Below are 12,960 nucleotides of genomic sequence, written 5' to 3'. Positions count from 1 at the left end.
TATGTTTACTTGAGGAAACGTCTCGCCCCAAAGGGACTGGCCAGTCCCACTTGTGCCTGCAGAGGAGACATGCTGCAGGTCCCATCAACCTGATTATTCTGAATGGTGGGGTCCAGGAGGAAGGCCTTGCCTGCTGTTGCTCCTGCCCTCTGGAGCATCTTGCCTCCCGATCTGAGGTTTGTCCCAACCCTCCTATCTTTTTATAAGGGTCTAAAGACCAGGTTCTGCCAGTTGGAGTGGGGCCCTAGTGGGGGAACAGTGTCAACTCATAAAACATTCCTATTCCTGTTTTATTAGTTGTCATAAAAAGGGGGGGATCTAGAAAAGCAGTGCAGCAGTTTGAAATTGAAAGTACATTCCAACATTTACCTTTAAAAGATTATAGCTAAAATACCAGAGCTTTTGCCCACAAATATATTTAATTGGAGAACGTGATAGATGATATCCAGCCTATGAACGTGCTTAATTGGAGAATCTGGTTTATGAGACACCCAGGGAGGAGTGGGGAACAGGATCACAGGTGACTGTAAATTACATATGCCAGAGCTGGCTTCATACAAGGCAATGCAAGTATGTCACCTCTAATAAATCCTTTCAAGTTTTTGGAAGTTTGGCTTGAGAATCATGATTTAATTAGGGCGATTTCTGGGAATCCTGACAAACAGCAAAGTGGAGGTGATTGATCAAGTAACAACTGCCCTCCCCATGTGTCCTTAGATTTTAATGTTTGGTTTTGATTTATTTATATTGTAATGTAGATATGTTTTTATGGCTGTAAGGTGCCCAGAGTTACCTTATAGTAAGATGGGCAGCCAATAAAATTTAAAAATAAATAAATATCAAGCATATACATGCTGGGACACTAAATGTAATGGTACTGTCTTTCTGCATTTTCAGTGGTAGTTCCAGATTACCAGTTATGTAAAGTAGTCTTGATTTACCTGAGCATATTGTTGGAAGGAAAATCCATCTGTTTCAGTTCTAAGCTGGGAGAAAGATGGTGGAAGTAACATGGAGGCTGACTGGAAAGAAAGGTTATCATAAACAGAACCACATTCGAAGTGTGTGCAGTTCTGGATCAGCTGAGCAATTAGCTAGATGAGTGCCAGGATTTTTATACAGGTCCTGAAATGCTGCTGGGGTGGTGGGGTTGTGCAATGTCTGATATACCCTTAAGAAATTGTGCAATGTCGTGAGATGTGTGCCTTCTGCTAAATGAAGTGGGTTAACCTTGTGTCCAACCTAAATGGTCATGTCCTGTTCTTAGAATTTGGGTGGAGGATAATGTAAATTTTTAATCCATCCATTTGAGGTGAAGGTCTTTTCTTTCTAAATAAGCTGGTCCAATCTTTCTTAATGGGCACCAAGTATCTGCTGGGGGCTATTAAGGAAGACTGAGTCTGCTTTCTGTATGTTTCTCCATTTCTCCTTTAGGGCAATATAATATTCTGCCTTTTCAATATCCCCCAAAATATTTCATTCTTCTAGCAGGGGAGATTTCCACAATATAAAATGGAAAGGGGATGGTATGGAGGAGAAGGGGTGCTTCCTCTTCCCACTTCTACTTCTCTCTTTGCTTCCACTGCACTTTCTTTTCCTTAAAAATGGTAATTCAACTACATTTCTTTTTTTCTAATGATATAGACAACTGCAATCATATTTACCATTAAAACAGGGTCTACGTTTACAATATAGTTCTTATGTCTTTTGGTTCTGAGACAATATGTAAATTACATTTACTGAAGTCTATTCCATATGAACTTTGAGTAATATAGAAACCTGTTTGAAACTGAATCATAGACTCCAGTACTTAGAAGGTGCCTTTTAGCCAGCTGTGGAGGACAGCCACATGATCCAGGAGACAAACACAGCTGTTTTCCAGAGTTACAGATTGTGCTATGTTTGTATTTCCTTGTGATTCAAAGCAATCTTTTGGAATCAAATTCAAAGCACTGAGTAGCACTAATAGTTAGTGCTATTAATAAGAAAACTTCCTTAATGGAAGCAATTTTTAAATGATAACTGCATGCAATGTGTATTAGAAAGGGAGAGGCTGCAATTATTTCCATATTTTTTTACTTAATAGCTGAGGAGATCCAGAACCAAAGTAGCTTGAGTTGGGCAGCACTGGAGAGATATTTTTTGCATTCATCAGTGGATTGAAGAAAAAAGGTAGGATGAGTTTGGCTTGAAGACTGTGCAATTGGTTGTATGGAAGGAGGTTGGTTGTGGCACCATGTTATTTGCTTTTAATACTTTTTCTTTTTTATTGTTTTTATGACATTTAGTTTTACTGAACTGTTGTGAACTGCCCAGAATTGTGTCTCTTAAGATAGCCAGCTACACCAATCCTCTAAATAAATAAATAAATACATGTGAACGAAAACACTGATTTGTTTCTGATGTTGCTTTTCTCTCCCTCAAAAAAAAAGGTATCTTCAAAGTGATTTGTAAGTAATTGAAAAGTGGAAATTCTGAGGTGTCAAAGTCATATTGTAAAGAAGGAGTGTGCACAACATTTCACTTGGCCTTTGAGGGGTAGAAAGCTTGAATGAACCCAAGGCAAAGTTTAAATATTACTTTGATTATGTCTGTTATTAAAGTAAAACACAGTCATATATAAGACATAGCATTTATTCTTCAGTCTTATAATAATAATGATAATTATGCCTTTTTCTCATGTTGAAAATCACAATTTGGTAGCAGCCTTTTGCAGACATGGGTCTCAAATTGTGTAGTTTTTCTGTAAAGGATGCTGAAATGGAGATGGAAATATTCATGCTATTAACAGTTTAATTCCATGGTTACATAAGAAAGGCAACCATGTTAGCAGAGTTGGTAACTTCAAAGCTCCAATATGTATAAAGCAAGCCAAGTTGAAACTGCTGCCTTGTTTTAACTGAGAACATAAGATGATTTCTCATTATCTTGGGAGATTTCATAATAGTGTATTGTTAGAGTGGGAAGGCATTACGATTAGCATCAGTCCTTGACAAAGGAGCATTTTATAATTTAGGCTGAGCTCTTCTGTGAAATGAACGTTTCTTTTTCTATGTAGCAAAGCACATTTTTAAAAGCAAAGATGTTAGCCTTGAATTTAATTTGCAAAATGAGACAAGAATGGAAACAAGGGCAAAGGTTGCACATTTATTAACTGGTAGAGGAATCAATAAAGGGGCAAAAATTAATACTTCTATATTTTGAACTTCTTTGCCTTTCTGTTTAAGACAAAAATGGAAGTTCACTGCTGCTTTCTTTGGTGGACTGCTGACTTTGCACATTTACTCAGAAGGTAAAACAGCTGACTCTTCTACTTTAAGGCAGGGGTTTTCAGAGAACTTAGGCATGAGATAAATAATAGTTTTGGCCTTGCAGATGTACAATAGTCTGAACGGGCGCAATGATAGTATTTACCTTCATGCTTCACTTTGGGTGGTCTACAGTTCTATTTGGAAAAGTGTAATTTGCCTCTTTGGCATGAGAAAAAAGAACTAATGATGTTACTGGCCACAAAACTGCAGATTGCAGTTCTACTGGAAGAATATCATGAAAATCAGAAATCCCTGGATAACTTTTATAAGAATGCAGAAAGGAGGGTTAGGGGTGGAGGCTAGGTCAGCTATTAGAAGTTTTCCTTATATCTAAAAACTTTCTTTTTAAACACTTTTATTTTAAACCATCAAGTTTGAATTATATTAATTTTTCTATTCTCTATTTTCATTTAGTGTCACTGTAAGGTTATGCAAACCTATTTACCATGTACCTCCACATCTATTTTTATGCAAAGTACAACTCCTTTATGCAATATACAAATTCCTTTATAGATGAGATGAGATGACTGAGTTTCTGCAAGCTATCCAACCATTTTATCCTCTACTGTCCCTTCTCCTTTTGCTTTCAATCTTTCCCAACAACAGATCTTTTCCAATGAGTCTTCTCGCTTGGTGACCAAAGTAGTTTTGGATTAATGTTTAATTATTCAAAATACCAAGCATTTATACCAAATTCTTTGCCATTCCCCAGTGAATAAAATAAAGTTCTGGCATCTGAAATGAAAAGAATATTTATCTGATGTCAATAATCCAAATCCAAAAGGAAGAGTTATCTAGAGAACATAATGAACTTATTTGTTAATTAGTGTGTCCAATTCTTATGAATTATAGCTGGTATAACTCATGTAATTTTCCTTTGAATTAGAAATGTTCCCTACCAATATCTGGCTACATATAAAATCACATATTTTTCTACAGTCATATGTAAATGTACTTGCATACATAAATGTTTATTTACATAAATTTTTATTTAATGTCAGGATGCTTTTTTGTTCATCCCAAACCAACCAACCACTGAAATAAATGATATGAAAATATTTTGAATGTTGTGCTTTTTTTCCTGCTGTTTTCCTAGCTCTTACTAAAACCGTTGTATTTTCAAGAGAAACTGTATGTACATCTAGGAATCTTTACAAATAAATTTATATTGCAGACAAGAATTGTTTTGTTCCTTTGCATTATGCACAGAATGTCAGCTTCCTTTGGTAATTTCCAGATATCAGCATGTTGTTTACTGACTTACTTGCTAGACTGAGGAAAGCAAAACAAAGAAATGAAAACTGCTGATGCCACAGTATAATCTTTTTACAAGTGTTTGAGGTTCTCTCGAAAGATAATAGATGTGGGGCAAAAGAATAGAATAGAATAGCGTGGTTGAAAGGGACATTGGAGGTCTTCTAGTCCATACCCCTGCTTAGGCAGGAAATCCTATACCATTTCAGATAAATGGTCGTCCAATCTCTTATTAAAAACTTCCAGTGTTAAAACATTCACAATTTCTGGAGGCAAGTTCTGTCAGGAAATTTCTCCTTAGTTTTAAGTTGCTTCTCTCCTTGATTAGTTGCCACCCATTGCTTCTTGTCCTGCCCTCAGGTGCTTTGGAAAATAGCTTGACTGTTGACTCCCTCTTCTTTGTGGCTGCACTGGAGGTATTGGAACACTGCTACCATGTCACCCCAGTCCTTCTGTTAATTAAACTAGACATATCCAATTCCAGCAACTGTTTTTCATATGTTTTAGCCTTCAGTCCCCTAATCATCTTTGTTGCTCTTCTCTGAACTCTTTCTAGAGTCTCAATATCTTTTTTACATTGTGAGGACCAAAACTTGATGCAGTATTCCAAAATAAAAGATGTTTCTGTTTTTTGTAAACACCAAATTTACAATTTATACCAAAGTATAAAGTATAAATCTTTTATTCTAATCAGCCATCAGCCTACTGCAACCTAGTGCTTTTCAGGATGTCTGATGATGATGATGATGATGATAATAATGATGTGTTATATTATTTCAATGCAGATTTCAATATTTTTATATTTATGTAATATGATTAAAATTATGAACATTCTATTATTGGGAAAGCCTCAAGAATTGAACATGGAAATAGTAAAATTTATATTATATTAGTATTAGCAGGTTAGGATATCAATAGTAAAATCATAAAACATTTGACTCTTCATCCATAGTTCAATATAACAACAAAAATTCTGCTGCAATTCACATCAAAGTGTTGTTATATAATAACAGTTTTGAAAAATGCCCACTTTTTTTACTGATATCAGAAAATAGGAGTGAAACTATAGTTCATTCCCATGACTCTGGCCTGGGATTTTCAGTGCATGTGGGAAGAGAGACTGAGGCTAATATGGAAGGTGGTATAGAAAATCATAGAGAGAACCTTAAGGGAAATAAGCAAAAATGTTATATAAGCAAAGAGTGCTAAAACATTCCCTAAGTTCTGGAAAGCAAAATAGTGTTTGGAATAGCCGGACAGGCTATTCTATAGCCCTTACTCACTGTGATATAAAGATGAGAAGTAAAGCATAATGAGGCTTGCAAGATAGCCTATCTCAATAACGTATAGTTCTAATCTTATGAAGTCCTTTCCTGATCTGAAGAATTAACATAGATTATATCTATAAATGTTTCTCACCTTTGTTATCTCTACTCTTGACAAAGCCATGTAGGTTTTTAGTATTTGCAGCATTGTTTTCAAGAAGCTTACAACTGATTGCTTTAGTACCTGTTCTAAGAACACTGTTAGAAACCACACTTGTTATTTGTTGTTCATATTTGGGCCATTTAATTAATATTATTTATCTTAGATATTTCTGTGATAAGCAGAAAAAAGCAAATGTCCACTATTCAAATCAAAATAGTTGGAAAACTTATTTCCAATACTTGTGGAGGCAAGTCTCTTGACCACTTATTTGGCTTTTTAGATACTAGATTGCTCCTTACTGATTTTTTTCTGATACTATATTTCCACGTTACACTTTCCCATAAATATATACTGGCTGGATTTGCACAACAGTAATCTAAAATGTGCATGGCTATTTTTGTGGCTCAGTGTGTCATAGCTTATTTCTGTTAAGAATAGGTTTTCCAGAATGTTGAACTTTTTGCTCTTCCTTTAGGCATTTTAAAAGCACTATAATTACCAATGATTGCTTCCTTGACATTTTTGATGGGCCAAATTCTTTTCAGGATACTGAATTGAATAAAAATATGGGTTTCATGAATAAAAAATAACATTATTTGTTAAGTACTTTATGATTCATTAGACATTTTAACTACAAAAGACATATGGAAATCTCAGCATACAAAAAAAAATCTCTTGGTTTATTTGATTCTGCAGTAATTGGCCTATGTGGGAGCCAGTTACTTGTAGTGGCTAAGCAAACTGGTCTTGCCCAAATCCAGCTGGGTGACCTTGGGCTAGTCACATTCTCTTAACTCTAGGAAGGAAGCAATGACAAACCAATGTAGTGGACAGCAAAAACAACAAAATAAAACAGGGATCACTGAAAAATAATAAACATCAGGAGTAAGCCTGCAACCAAAGCCAGGTTTTCAAAAATTTCTAGAATCCCAGGAGGGAGTGGGTGCTATTAAAGAGAATGTTGGCAACACAACAGAAGGTACACTTCTTGGCTCTCATAAAAGGGCAATTTAATGGAGGGGACCTGGAATGCATCCATTCTGCTGGAACATACTGTGTGGGCAGAAAAGTTGGACACACCAGAGTTTATGCTGCCCAGAGTCCCTTCCATGTGAAATGGGTGGCTATACAATTATGATAGTTAAATCAATCAAGCGATAACTATCTAGGCCTTACACCTTTTAGCTTTTGTAGGTAATAATCAGCACTTCAAATTGCATTTGGAAGCCAACTGGCAGTCAATGCAGTTTTCATAGCGATGGTGGTGCATGGACAAATTGAGAGGTACCTGTTACTGCTTGCACTGCTGCATTTTGAACTAGCTGTAGCTTCCAGGTGGTCTTTAAGGTCTTCAGTGGCAGTCGTACATTAAGTTCATGCATTAATCTAAATGTATTATTTGAATGAGCTATAAAAGTTGACTAAAGTTTCACTAAATGAGAGGAATACATTCTAGCTGAAATGAGGCCCAACTATGGAAATTAGAAGGCTGACAGTTAAAGACATTGTCAGATTACTCACATGTGCTCTGTACAGCTGGTTTTCTGTTAGTGGGTGGTAAAAATTGTGTTTTTGCAGTCAGTTTATGATTGGCTGGGTGTTGTGGGATTCTCTTGGGCTTATAACTGCTAGTGTTGCATATATGGGCTAAGTTTGATTGGCTCATCTCTCAATCACCTCAGACTTTTTTTATTCTTTGATTTTTAAGAATTAAGAATCTTTACACTGGTAAGTTTAATTGAAATCATTGGGTGAGTATCCTTTAAGTCTTTTTTAAAAAGTTTAATTATAAATATAAAAAATTATATTTTGGGGAATATACATCAAGAGGATGATTGTTGTTGGCTTTAGAAAGTTTTATATGGATTAAGGGCTCAATGGACTTGGTTTAAAACTTTGAAAGGATCTTCTTGTGGAAAGGGAATTTCACAAAGGCAGTAGTGTCACAAAAAACAGGAAAAGCCCAAGGGGAACATCAGGTCAGCCAGAAAACAAACTTACATAGAAAAAGGAATCAAATAAAAAGTATTAAAGATTCCCTATAGACAAAGGCCTAAGTAATTAAGTAAACTAGACAAATAGGAAAACGAAACAAAAGATAATTTAGAAAACCCTTACAAACACAGGACATACCAAATAAGCAAAACAAACAGACAAAAGACACAAAATATAAATTACAAAAGGGACAGACAGGAGATTGCCACAGAACAAATATGAAAAACTATCTTAAAGCTAAAAGAGATTACAGAAAACCAATAATACAATCTGGCCACCCCGCGGAGTTTGCCTTCTGCACCCTGCGGAGTTTGCCCTCCAATGGAAATAAAGACAAACTCAAATAGGATTTGAAACATTAGGCACAAATACAAACACTCACACAAAATCAACTTACAAAGGGAGAAAAGGGTATAAAAAACCAGGGACTTACCATAAGAAGCTAGCTAGCCCAGGAACGCAGACTTCTCACCGTTCTCCACCTTCCTGAAAAATAAAAAGATCCAGCTTTCAAGCAGTTGTCCGTATCCTTGCGCCGGAACTCTCCCAGCGGGAAAATCGAATCCTCAAAAGAAAGGCATTTTGACACCTTTAAACACTCTCTTGTGAAAAAGTCTTGTTTGTATTCTGAACTGTTAGAAAGTCTTTGAAGACTAGACATTAGAAGACATCAGAAGGCTACTTTAAAAGAAATGTTTGACTTATAGTGACAGGAAATTTTTGAACTATTTAATTCTTTACTGGCATTGGCTGGTATTATTGCAGAGAAAGAAACACCATTGACTAAAATTGAAATTAGCTTACAGGTGGAATTAAAATTTACAGGATGGAAATAGAAATACTGTATTTAAAAATTAAATATAATGGATCAAAAATTGAAAAATAAATAGAAATAATCAGATGAAGGATTTAGACTATTTCCTTATATTGAATTGACAAGAGGGGTTCGCTGGAGTTGCTATATTGGAAGTATAGGCTTGATAAAGAAAACAATTTTGAGAAAAAAGTAGAAGAAAGCGTAAGAAGTCAGATGCTGGAATTTGCTTTGAGGATTTTAAAGACTGCATGAAGAAATAATATAATATTGGTTTATTTTACCAAAGCTAAAGGTTGCTATTTAGGAGAATGTTTAATGGTTTCTTGATTAGGACTGAATGACAATTGTTGTTTCTGGTAATGTTTAATTGCTTTTTTAAAATAGTAATAAATTCTGATTATTTGAAGAGAGGAAATGGGGAAAGGAAGGATTCAGAATGGGTGAAATAGGTACAGTTTTTTTTAAATATTTGTGTTATTTCTGAGAAACCTTACTGGACTTTTATTTTTTAATAGAGAGAGGTGAGGTTTTAACAATATAAAAATTTATGGAATGAAGAGGTGTTTCATTTTATTTTAAGAGATAGTGATAAGTTTTCAATGTTGATTTTACTTGCAGGGGATGAAGTGGGAGGCTTCTTTTAATCTCTTGGAACTCCTTGGAAATCCAAGGAACAGCCTGAGATCAATGCACTAAGGAAGGCCACACATGGGCAATCTGATCCAGGGCCTCCATCACATGCCTATTCCAGACTGCAGCCAAATCCTCTACAAAAATGCCTGACAAGTTCTCGTGGGGGGTGGGGGGGGAATACAAGCTTTTTTTTACAATCCTGCTGGGTCCATCAGTTGCCTGGGGTGGGTCATCTGAGTATACACTACCCTCCCCCCCTTTCTAAATTGCTCCATGTTAAATGCTGAGCTATGATTTCTGTATACTATGTAAGGAAAGGAATTCCTGTGAATTTTGTTCTGCTAGTCATAACTGACTATAGGAGATGGTGCTCATCTCTGTTTCAAGGGCCATTGAGCCAGCACTGTCCAAAGATGTTTCTGCAGTCATGTGGCCAGCATGACATCACAGAGTGCTGTTTCCCTCCCACCAAAGTGATACCTATTTATCTGCTTGCATTTGCATGCTTTCAAACTGGTAAGTGGACAGAAGCGACACTTGGGTCTCAAACCAGGGCTGTCAGCTGACAAGCCAGTATTTTAACTGCTGAGCCATTACACCGTCTGAATACTAGGTAAGCCTCTACTTAAAATATAGCTTGAATCTTCATGAATTTTAATTTCCCCAAGAGGTCACTATGTTTAAATCCTATTGTGGATTAAGATTTAAAGGACAGGAAGAGTTAGTAGTTACCACTCACCTTCTTGAAAAGAGTATATCAATTAGTGTAATAAATTTCAGAAATTAACAATAGCTATTTTGTACTGTTTTTAAGGACAGAAACCCTAAACAATGTAATAATATAAAAATCTGAAAATTGATAAACAATCATAATTCATTAAATCAATATAAAACTTATTCCCGACTTGATTTGCATTTTGCATTCTCATGGTTAGTTTAAGCATGGTTTGTTAAATTACTCACCATATACCATGCTCATATAAGCTTTGCATTTTTGTATAGCATGAAATGTAAATCCAGATACTATATCTACTTAATTGGAGGGGAATTTCTTCCAAGCTCTTTCTGGAGATACCTAGAGCTGAAACCTGATAACATTTGCATTGAAAACTTGTGCTTTACTCTTGAGGTAAGAATTATGTTATTATTTTATTTCCCCCCTAATTAAATTAAGAATGCACAGAGTTATAGAGGCTGATCTTGCTTAGAATCTGAAATATGTAGCACGATGCCTACCGAAAGTAGCTAGAAAACACAATCATGATTTCAATCACCAACTTCATTTTATTTGTAACACCATGTATAATCCATGGTTTTGAAACTCTCTAGATGACACAATTTGTCAAGCATTCCATTGCCTGATTTGCCCCACATGTTTACTCATTTCTGCAGAACTCTTGCAAGGCAACATCCCAATTATATGGATACACCCATGTTATGTATATTACACACCATTAATGCATTGCTACTGTTTTTAACAAAAGATATGAAATATTAAAAATACTCAGATTTATATACTCTACACTCAAAATTTCAGATGTAGGCATTGTCTTGACCTGTTGTGCTTACTTTGTTTTTCCTGGTCTTGAATTCAAGGACTAAAGAGAAATAGGTTTTTGTGCAATTACCATCATTTCAATAATCAGGACATAATCAGGGCAAGAATGCTGGGCAATGAATTATATATAATAAGTTTTAAAAGAATCTAAGGTTAGGAAAGCTTCCACCATAATTCTGATTCTCATTCCATATTTTCAAAGTTTCAGTACTGATTAATTTTTTAAGAAACTCCTATATGTATGAAGGTAAGACATAGTAATCCAATATTAGAAGACTAAGGTAAAAAAAAAAGCCACCCAGTGCACTCTATACTCTAATCAAACATTTTGGTCTAGTGCCATAAACCGCAGTGCCATAAATTTTCCCATGAGGAAATCTAAGGGATTTTCCCTTTCATATATTTACATTATTGCTTCCTCAATCTCTTACCAAACATTTCACTTACCAAATAATTGTAAGTGCTTATGGCCTGAGAAACATAGTTTTGAAATATAAGTTCTTATACATATATTAATTTGTCTCCATTCAACTAAGTTGTCAAACTTTTGCATTTTTTTAAATCTAAGTTTTCTTGAGGAATTGATATATTCTTTTTTTAAAAAACTGTTTTGTCCTCTTTCTATAAATGTGACTATAACTTCTGCCTCTTTTTCCCCCTCTCTGCTCCGCCATTTTCCTAATTTAAAACTACTCTTTTTACTACACAGGCCTGACCACCTCCATGCATTTTGCTAAAATTAGACCCTATCAGATTCCAGGCAGCTCTGGAAAATGTTTTCTCAAAACTGCCTAGCTATCGTATCAACCAGACTGAGCTGTAGAATGCCAAATTCTCTTGGGCACTTTGATATAGTGGTTTTTAAGAAGTTCTTTCCTGCTTCATATGAAGCAGGTATTGGATGGCAACTGACCAGGGACTACCAGGACTATAGAATAGACAGAAATGTAAAAGGTAATAAGAAGACAATAGTGCCAAACCATGTAATCATCAGAATTAAGTATTGAGACAGGAATCATGGCATAAATCTCCTAATGGTTGTAATAGAAAACATTCCCCTCAGAATCTAGAAAAATCCAATAAGTAGGAATTGTTTGTTTTGTTACATAATAATTTCTTCTGGTGTTCTTTGTAAGAAATTATTCTGATCACAGAAGATGACATGGCCAAAAATACAGTGTCAACAATAGATTGCATACATTAGGAAATACACATACATTTCAGTAAAATCAACCAATTCCCTCCATTTCAGTTTTGGAAATAGTACTGGAGAGATTCTTTTTATTTTTGAACTTTTAATTACTATAAAGGCATCACAGACTCTGACAACACAGTTTCTGTTACCTTCTGGAGTTAAAGAGATGAGAGATGGCCCAAGAAAGGTAGCTGATACTGTAGTAGCATGAATGACCAAGCTGCTATCTGAAAGCAGAAAGCAGTTAGGGTATGAAGGCCCAGGGGGCCTCTTCCAAAGAGATTTGATACCTTCAGGCTTCAACAGTAGGTCACTACAGGCTCAGTACAAGCTCTTCTAAGCTTTTTAGTGCCTTGGCAATACTTAAAGTATTTCTAAAGGAGATTTACAGAATAACAGAATAACAGAATTGGAAGGGACCTTCTAGTCCAATCCCTGCTCAATCAGGAAACCATAAACCATTTTAGACAAATGGTTGTCTTATCTCCTCTTAAAAACATCCAGTGTTGGAGCACCCACCACTTCAGGAACAAATCATTCCACAGATTCATTGTTCAAATTGTCAGGAAATTTCTCCTTAGTTTTAAGTTGGTTCTCTCCTCCCCTAATTTCAATTCATTGTTTCTTGGTCTGCCTTCAGGTGCTTTGGAGCAGAGATCAACCTCCTCTTTTTGATGGCAGACCCTTAGATATTGCTAGACACTGCTCCTATCAAGCAAAACATTAATGATAATATGAAAACATAAAATGAATTGAAAAGTGAAATAAT

This window comes from Pseudonaja textilis, chromosome 6 (genome assembly GCF_049901715.1).
Source record: "Pseudonaja textilis isolate UNSWEBS1 chromosome 6, rPseTex1.2, whole genome shotgun sequence".
NCBI lineage: Eukaryota > Metazoa > Chordata > Lepidosauria > Squamata > Elapidae > Pseudonaja > Pseudonaja textilis.
This window is presented reverse-complemented; position numbering follows the sequence as displayed.